Source organism: Perognathus longimembris, chromosome 18 (assembly GCF_023159225.1).
Source record: "Perognathus longimembris pacificus isolate PPM17 chromosome 18, ASM2315922v1, whole genome shotgun sequence".
Taxonomy (NCBI): domain Eukaryota; kingdom Metazoa; phylum Chordata; class Mammalia; order Rodentia; family Heteromyidae; genus Perognathus; species Perognathus longimembris.
Window position 1 is genome coordinate 31,937,431 of NC_063178.1, and position 9,669 is coordinate 31,947,099.

At 46.1% G+C, this 9,669-nt stretch overlaps 1 pseudogene; it reads left to right on the forward strand.

Moving 5' to 3' along the window:
- The window catches only part of LOC125367155, a 71,243-nt pseudogene extending 62,592 nt beyond the window's left edge, over nt 1–8,651 (forward strand).
- The last annotated feature ends 1,018 nt before the right edge of the window (nt 8,652–9,669 follow it).

Here is a 9,669-nt window from a genome sequence, read left to right on the forward strand (position 1 = left end):
CCGTTTACTAGGAAATGACTGCAGAAACCCACTATAGATTGGCTTTTGCTGTGGGGCTCTGACGCTCTGGCCAGTCCCAGAAATCAAGGACTGCGTAGCTTGCTTCCGCCTCCTCCTCAGATAGACAGAGGAACTGTAGAGAACACACACTTGTCCACTTGCTCGAACAGAATACTCGCATTCTAGAGCATCCTAGAAAGCACCCTGTTTTCATTTCTTACTAGAATACTTTTGTAATATCAGGAACTCAAGAGGCAACTTTTTTGTGTGTACGGGCCTGTACTCAGGGCCTTGCATTTTGACTTGGCTTTTCTGCTCAAGGCTGGGGTTCTGCCACTTGAGCCACACTTCTACTTCCGACATTTGGGTGGCTACTTGAAGATAAGAGTCTTACAGACTTTTCTCTACTTGGGCTGGCTTTGAACTGTGCTTTTCAGATCACAGCCTCCTGAGTACCTGGCATAACAGACGTGACCCACCAGCAGCTGGCTTTCCAGGATGCCACTTTTCCGCCTGTACTGAAATTCCGGTGTATCTTGGATATTAAGAAGTAGCAACCACAACTATGTTTGGATCCAGTTCTGCTATTTTAGTATCAGCAATATGACTTATCCAGCCAAGCAGCCATGCTCATTCAGCCAGCTTTAACTTTTCTTCTTTGTTAACCATTTAGTTTTTTTTTTTTTTAATCCATAAGCTGTTTAGAGGACTGGCAAGTTCACATTTGGGAGTTGTGGCTTCTCTTCTCATCTTGGAAAAGTGACCATTGGGCCACATTCCAGGGCTCCCTGTGGCCGGCTGCGCATGGCTTCCTGTCCCCGAGGATGCAGCTCCACTTCCTGCGTGGGGTCTCCAGCTGCGGGAGGCCGAGGGGGCTGTGATACCTCCTCTGCTGTGAATGGAGCAGCTCGTTCGCTTGAGTGGCCGCCATCCATCTTGGCTGGAAACTATCCGGGAGCAGCCCCGGGGAATGCTGATTAATGTTGCATTTACAATGCTCTTTCATCCTGCATGGGCCCGAGGTCATTCATCATTGATATCTTAAAGTGCCCTGTAAATATTAGATATTACATAGGAAAATATGCTTGGTCAGCAGATGCCTGTCCTCAGGATCTCAAAACCCAGAAGTGCAACCGCCTTTGGGATTCCTTTGGATGGGCGCATATTGGCCTCCCCTCTTCCTGAAGGTGAGGGGATATTACAGAGCCAGCAGGGCACGGATCCGAGGGAAAGAGTTACCAATATGGCTGGCAGTGATACCCATCTGTCTGTTGTGTTAGAGACATAGGCCGTTTGAGAGTGGGATGAGGTGAGAGTGATCCAATCCGCTCTGTAGGAAGCCACAGGGTTCCAGGCCTGCATTACCAGGGTTTCCCATGGGCCTCTTGCTGTTCTGAACAGAGAATCCCCATTTATACCACCTGAAAAGAGCACTATCTACCTCTCCTTTGAAAATGTATTGAACCTAAATGAACCACCAGCTCTGACATTCTAGGTAATAAGAGGCCCAGGCTTACCTTCTACCTGAGGGAGGGAAGGAACACCTTTGGGACCTGAACTACTTTTCACCTAGAAATTGAAATTGGTTTTTTTTTTTTTTTTTTTAGTGTAACAATGTCTCGTAAAAATGGATGACAGCTTTGCAGTAGAATTTTTAACATTGAATTAAGGAATATTCTTGAAGTAGGAAAATTTCACATTTCTAGCAAGACTTTTTTTTTTTTAGTATAGAAGCAAGGAGAAAATTATCTCTTGTGACCACTTATATGAAAATATGCTTTCATTTGAAACCGAGGATTATGTAGTCTAGTTTATACCCTATTTTCCTTGAGCGTTGACTTGAGCCCTGAGCATAAACTAAAATTGAAGATGCAGAAGCGAAGCCAGGCCCAGTGGAAGATGTAAAGAACCATGACAGACAGCATAGCAAGGGAGACTTAGGAGGCTGATGTGTAGCTGTCAAAAGAGAAGGTCATTAATTCCCGTGGCTTGCCCTGAGCCTAGCCATGGGGTCCTACAAGGCCCTAGGCATTGGGAGACTGAGGTTGCTGCCCTGTTTTGCTGCTAAAGCCAAGTTAACTTAAGCAGCTCACTACCATGATCTTCTACCTCCCTGTCATCCACATAGTGTAGGTGGATGGACAAGACAGTTTTTTAATGACCAGTCATCTATGTAGGGATCCCATGCGTGTGAGTTTAATGACCAGTCATCGATGTGGGGGTTGCATGTGTGTGAGTTTCCAGAGGAAGCGATTAGCCACGAATCTTTACAAAGCACAGAAGTCAGCCAGGTGCTGGTAGCTCACACCTCTCATCGCTGAGATCGGAAGGAATATGGCTGAAAGTCAGCTCCAGCTCAAAAGTCTAGAGACTTCATCTCCAAGCAACCAATAGAAAACTGGGCTGGAGGCATAGCTCAAGAGATGGAACCCTGACTTCAAGGTCCAACACAGAAACACACACACACACACACACACACACACACACACACACACTACTTAAGAGGTAGAGATAAGAAAATTGGCATTCAGGGCCATCCCACACCAAACAAAAAAGAAAAAAAGGAAAGGAAAAAGTTAGCAAGATTCTACCAGCAATCTGGGAGTGGCAGCTCACCCCTGTAATCTACTACACAGAAGGCATCTAAAGAAAAGTCATGATTCCAGGCCATCCCAGGCAAACAACAACAACAACAAAAGATGTAAAACCCTCTCAGGGATAGAGGCATGACCCCTATGGTAGAACCCTTGCTTAACAAGCACAAGGCCCAAAGTTCAAACCCTTGTGCCACCAAAAACCGAACGAAGAAGCCGCCCAACTGATGCGAATATGCGTGCACTCAGCTTTGTGATCCTCCATCTCCATCCCTGGGAAAGCGGGCTCCTTGCAAGGCAGGCCTCCCTCCGCCTTCTGGGCCGTCTTGTGGCCAGCGTCGGGTGCAGAGCCTTCACACGTTGCTTTGCCGTTAGCCCTCACTCCCTTCTCCTGGTATGAGCCTAGCACTCGGTGTTCAAGGATGACATGGCTGCCGTTACTCTAGACTACAGGCATATCCTCCGAGCAGTCCCAGACACCAGAGAACTCACGGTCGTTTCCAAGGTGCTACATGCCCTTCGTTGCCAGTTTCCTTCTGTGTGGGTCGGATCAGAGTTGGCATGTAATTGCCTGCCCTGACCCCATGTACAGAATGCTGCAATGTAGTTTATGAGGGCACCCCCAAGCCGATCCCAGCTCTGTGGGAGGCACGGGTAGAAGGCGGAAGGAAGACCTGATCTGAAAAATAACCTACAGCAAGTGTGAGGCCCCAAGCTTAAACCTCGCTGTCAAAAGAAATGAATCCACCAATGATTTATTTTTATTTTGGTCCTTCCTTAGGAATGCCAAAAATTTTGTTTTTAAGATTTGTACATACCTTATTCCTTTATGTGTGTGTGTGTGTGTGTGTGTGTGTGTGTGTGTGTGTGTGTGCGCGCGCATGCGTGCATGCATGTGCGCTGGCACCAGGGTTTAAGTTTAGCTTCTCTTGCTCTCACTTGGCTTGCTTGCTTACTGCGGATGCTCTGCCACTTGAACCAACCTCTAGACTGAGCATGTTGTGGATTAAGAGCCTCAGAAGCCTTCCCAGCAGGCTGGCTTCCAACTGCCGTCCTGCTTTCGTGTATTCAGTGAGGATTTTGTGTGTCATCCACAGGGTTGGTGGCCAGTGACCTCCTGTGAAGCAGCTTCATAAAAAATATGTTATCCCCAGTATAAAGGCAGTGAGTCGATACGCCCCTCCCCATGAGCAACCCCCCTCCCAGGACGGTGGAGGGATGGAAGCGAGAGGAAGCCGACTGGAGGAAGACAGGAGCCTCTGGCTTAAGGACTACATGGGGCCTCCATGCCCTAGCCATCCCCAGCATGCTGGACCTGGGCGTGGGGCTTTGGAAGCCGCCGAATGACACAGTTGTCCTTGGGGACTGGTTCCACTTGGAGACTGTTTCCAGGAGTACAGAATCAGCCGGTGCTCCGGATGTTTGTAGACAGTGCATGGTATCTGCATAGAACCTGTGCAGCACACACTCAAAGGGCATCGTACCCAGTAGAACGCTGTGTGATGTGTAACCGGTAGTTATGTAAAGACTTGTCATACCATGCTCTTAGGGAATCAACTCTGCACAGGCTCGGTACAGCGAAAAATGTCCCCATCTGCAGTACGTTGAATCTGAGGATGCAGAGTTCAGGGTTGCAGAGAGTGAGGTAGGGATGGGGCTGAACACGGTGGAAAAAGCAAAAGAATAATCTTTGCATTCTGAGCTGCCAAATTCTGACCATCCAGTGGCTGTTTGAATGGAGATGCTTTCTGCTTCTAGCCCCGAGGCTGTAGGAGTTTCTTTGCATAAACACTAGCTTTGCCAGTTGGAGATATCGTGTGTGTGTGTGTGTGTGTGTGTGTGTGTGTGTGTGTGTGTATGTGTGTGCATGATGGTGGTACCAGGGATTGAATGCAGGTCTCTGTGTTCATGTTTAGGTTCAGTGCAAAATGTTTCTCTTTCATTCTAAAGAAATTCTGAAGTATATAGTCCGTAATATACTGGCTGAAAACCCAATACAATTTATGACTTTCTTATAAAAGACAAAAAATATTGAACATATCAGCCAATGAAATAATTTAACCTTGTGAGATATTGAACTTCAACCTATGCTCTGCCATGTAGTTTCCTTCTTGTCCTCCCTCCCTCCCTCCTTCCCTCCCTCCCTCCCTCCTTCCCTCCCTCCTTCCCTCCCTTTCTTCTGCCAATACTGGAGGCCTAGGCACTGTCCCTTAGCTTTTTAGCACAAGGCTGGAACTCTACCACTTGGGCCACAGCTCCACTTCTAACTTTGGGGCAGTTAATTGGAACTAAGAGCCTTCCGGTCTTTCCTGCCCGGGCTAGCTTCAAGCTGTGATCCTGGTGTCTCAGCCTTCTGCGAAGCTCGAATCGCAGCAGCGCCATGCCCAGTCACTGCTAGAGTAGGCAGGAGAATGTGTCGTTCTTGATTCTAGGAGCAGACCTCTGTCTTTTGGTGGAATGTCAGCATGCTCTCTCATGCAAGCAGTGAGGGGGAGGGAATTGATGAGGGGGGAATAAAGGGGGAGGTCATTCTGGTTTGATCAGGTCATGTGTTTACAGAATTAACAACAGTGGACTGGTTTGAAAATTGTTGAGCTAAGCCTTCTCCTTTGCCAAAAAGGTTTTAATGAGAACAATAGTGAGCAAAGCTGAGATGCTGCATTTCAAAACTCCTTAAAAAAAAAACACACCAGAAACTTGGATTATTGCCTCCATGTAGTGGAGTTCTCATTCAAGCAGGAACCCCACTAAAGTCAAGTAAGTTGCTATTTGTAAGTACTTTAAAAAATTCACTGATGACTTTTCAAAATACCTTTACTCATGACTTTGTGATGACAGAAAGGTATTTAAGAATAACAGAAACAACCTCTGTATAAAAAGTAGGATTCAGATAGTAGCCCTTATCACACCGAATAATCAGGCAATGTTAGTCTATAGATGCTCTGTTTAGTCAGTATGGGCTTGGAGAGTGATTTCACAAAGCAATAGGAAGAAGAGGAACTTGATTTTTATCATACTGGAGTGCTTTCCCGCTGGCTGCACTGTTTTGAAGCCTGGTGTGGATGGGCTAGTATCTGAGAGGATAAAGCTAGAGTTCCAGGTTGCCTCATGGTAAAGCCTGTTGGTTTGCATCGGTTTGCTCTGTCCTGTGCTGGGAGTGACAGGCTCGTGTGGTGGCTTCCACAGGCTGGGAGAAGTTGTCTCTATCCTCCTGAACTCCCACCAGCAACATTGATCCTGGAATTCTCCCCTCTCTGCTTAGGTATCTTCATCCTCTCTTGGAAAATTAAGTGGAAATGATAGTGCATCTTTCCCTAATGCCAACATTTTTACTGTACTCACTCTGTGACTTTAGGAGCACCAGTTTTTAAGGGTAAGTCTCTGGGGGAACACAGATAGTTTTTTGAACAGACAAGGATCCCGAGGGCCTGAAGAATTTAGGGGGAAGGGGGAGGGGGAGTTGGGAGTGAAGAGATTCCTAGCAACAGGGCAACAGGGCATCATAGGATAACTGGTCTTTTCTTTGTCTAGAATCCAATCACAGTTGCAAACTACTTGATCCTCTTGTTCAATGTACTATATAAAAGATCCATAACCTTAGATCCTTTTTTTTTGGGGGGGGGTCATTTAGAAATGTATGTGATGTGTGTGTGTGTGTGTGTGTGTGTGTGTGTGTGTGTGTGTGTGGTGTTGGTACTGGAGCTTCAACTCAGAGCCTTCAACTCTTGCCTGGCCTTTTCTCTCAAGAGTAGCGCCCTACCACTTGAGTTACAGTTCCACTTCTGGCTTTTTGCTGCTTAACTGGAGATAAACAGTCTCACTGACTTTCCTGCCCAGATTGGCTTCTAACTGCAATTCTCATACTTCAGCCTCCCAAATAAATAGCATTAGCAAGTGTGTGCCACCAGCACCCACATAATTTGCTGTTAATATTACACAGCATATAACATCAGGAAACACCCAGGTTGATTAACACTGCATATACCCTACTAGTACAGAGGAGGAGAGGTGTTGTCTTTGGTCTTTCTGTAGATGCTACTTTGCACAAGACTTCACTCTCAAAGTGGCAGGCATCATTATTAATTAATTCATTTTAATTGCAACCTGACCCAAGTTTGTCTGACTGTTCCTTTGGTTCCTGTTCTTTTAGATTCCTGAGGGAGTGTCTGACTTGGTCATTTCTGAAGTCTCAGGGCCTAGTCAGTGCCTGTCAGAGGCCGCTACTCAACAGAGATCTACCGACAATGACATACATGATATGTCTTGACCAAGTAGCTGAGGAAATATGAGATCATTCCTGTGATGGAGGTGCATAAAGAATTAGAGCGATACCTGCCACCTCTGCTCATCAGTGTATAAACAGTTTTGTGAGCAGTGACAGAAAAGAGTCTCCCAGAAAAGTCAGGAAAGGATGTAGGCAGCAGCATTGCGGCGGGGCCTGAAGGATGAGAATGAGTTGGCTGAAATTGAAAAGGCTGGAGACTTGATGGCTCTTGATTCTTCAGGAATCCAAACATGAGACATTATGAATGTGGAACATTCTGGAAGCAGTGAGGGGTGGGCTGTTTCTGGTGGGTCTGCTGGGCTCTCGGTTCCAGAACAGAGAGTCTTTCATTTCTCGGGGGAGCAGTCCACGTGGCATAACGGTCTTTGCCTCTGAAGGGTCCTCAGATTCCATGAGAAGTTTATCACCATGCTCACCCCCAGCGCAGGGCTGCTTAAGATGTGCCTGGCATCCTCCTTACAGTTACTAACGGGCTTACCCTTTTCTCCCACCGAGTCCCTATACTCATAGGATGGGGTTGGAGGTGTGGCTCCATTGGTAGAGTGGTAGCCAGTGAGTTACAGTGGCAGGTGCCGAATTCAAATCCTGGTCTTAGAACATTTAAAAGAAGAGTTTCTATATGTCCGAGTGCCTCAGAAATGTGAAGTTTGCCAGGACCATAAAAAGCCAACTTCTCTCTCACTCGTGAAGCCTATTTCAGAGCAGGCTTGCCTAGCTAACCACCAGGCCTTGCCAGAAGGAAGGCAATACCTTCCCTCTGGGACCTGGAAGCTCTGGTAGCCATTGAAAAATTAATAAAGTGTTTGCTACATGGAATGTGCAATTGCTGTCATAGAATCGCTGGGAAAGAGCCTTGTGGTGATGTTGTTATTACCTAACTTGCAGGAGCCCCAGGTATTCCTGGATGGGCTGGACGCATCTTAGGTGGATGCTGGATTCTCAGTGTCCTTGAAATCAGGCGGCACTGAGAGACAGGGCAGGGGCAGGAAGACTTAACCCCCCCTTCCTGTTATTCCATTGTGTCAGAGGTTTTATTAGATGTTAAAATACACTTGGGTTGCTATAGAAACATTTTTCCCCTCTACTGTGTTTCTGTTGTCTGTCACTTTGATTAGCTGAGAATGCAGATAAGGGCTTCTCTGTGTAACACCAAACTCAAGACCTGGGTTGACAGCCTGGCTAGGAACACTTTTGTCCCAATGTCTGTGCTTACTTTCTAGCATCTATTTCTGTTCCTACTGGCTTATGTAGTGTGTGTCCACATGGGTTGATGGGAAGGAAGCACATCTGTGTTTAGAGCTTGGGCTTGTTATTTAGAAATCTTGTCAGGCTATAAAATTACAATAGAATAACTAGTTAAAGCCAATTAGCATCGTTTCCACTTTAGGGTTGATCTGAGATTAGCCTCATAAGTAGTAATGGTTGACTAGTATACTACTAGAACGGGTTTTTTTTGGGGGGATGGAGGCATCATTGGCCTTATATCGACATGTTTATTCAAGAAGTAGACATGCTGTGCAGAAACACAACTTACGGTATGACTTTCTTTTCTTAATCTTGAGAGCGCCGTTCTCCTTTACTGATGGTCCTCTCTGCCCTGTCTTACCCCCATGCAGGAAGAACATTGGTGAAAAGCACAGACACCAGTGACTTTTCGTGGCTGTGGAATTTCCATGGAGAGGAGGGAGCGTGCAACTCATGGGGACCCTCTAGTGCACCTGTGAGCCCTCTCTCCCAGGCGCATTCCGTGGCCGGGGTGAAGCTGCGTTCCAGGTGCTGGCGGGGGGGCGGGGGGAAAGGGGGAAGGTCACTGCAAAGGTGCAGAGGGTGGGGAAGGATGACAGGAACACGGAGCACACACACAACCTGAACCTCAGAACCGGAATCCTCCAAGCAGAGCGCTACTTAAAGAAAAGAAAAAAAAGTCTAATGGCTTCTCAGGGATTTTGTTTTCTGTGCACATTTAAGCCATAGTGACAGTACAGGTGGCAGTATTTTGAGCACTCGGGTTTCAGTTCTGTTCAGTGTGAAAGATGGATCAATCGACTGACGTTCATTGCTGTTCCATCACTAGTGTAAAATATGTATATGTTTATCTTTATTTTTATAATATGCAAATACATTTAAATTTATACAGTTTGAAGCTTCTAGCATTAGTTGACACTGGGTGCAATATTTTGCATGAGAACTGTGCCAAGAAGAGGCTGATTTCTTATTTTATTTATTTTATTTTATTTTTTATTTTTTTTTTTTATTTTTGGCCAGTCCTGGGGCTTGGACTCAGGGCCTGAGCACTGTCCCTGGCTTCTTCTTGCTCAAGGCTAGCACTCTGCCACTTGAACCACAGCGCCACTTCTGGCCATTTTCTGTATATTTGATGCTGGGGAATCGAACCCAGGGCCTCATGTATACGAGACAAGCACTCTTGCCACTAGGCCATATCCCCAGCCCTGATTTCTTATTTTAGTATCAAACATTTTTTGTTCTTTGTTTATTCTTTACTCCATCTTCTCAGATTACAATGGAGAGGTTAAAATAAAACACGATATCTATTAGCGCCTGGGTTTTGCATTGATTCAAAGAAATTGCCAGTAATTAGCAAGATCTTGCAACAAGCATTTCAGAAAAAGCCCCTGCCTGGCAGTTCTCTTGCATGTTGGGGGATGATTTCTGTTCTCTTCTGACATTAGCTCAACAAGCAGCCTCTTGTAGAGGGCCCAAGGGGACAAACAATCCATGGAAAACTTGGGTCTTTCAATAGCTTGAGATAATTGGGAGTCAATTTGAATC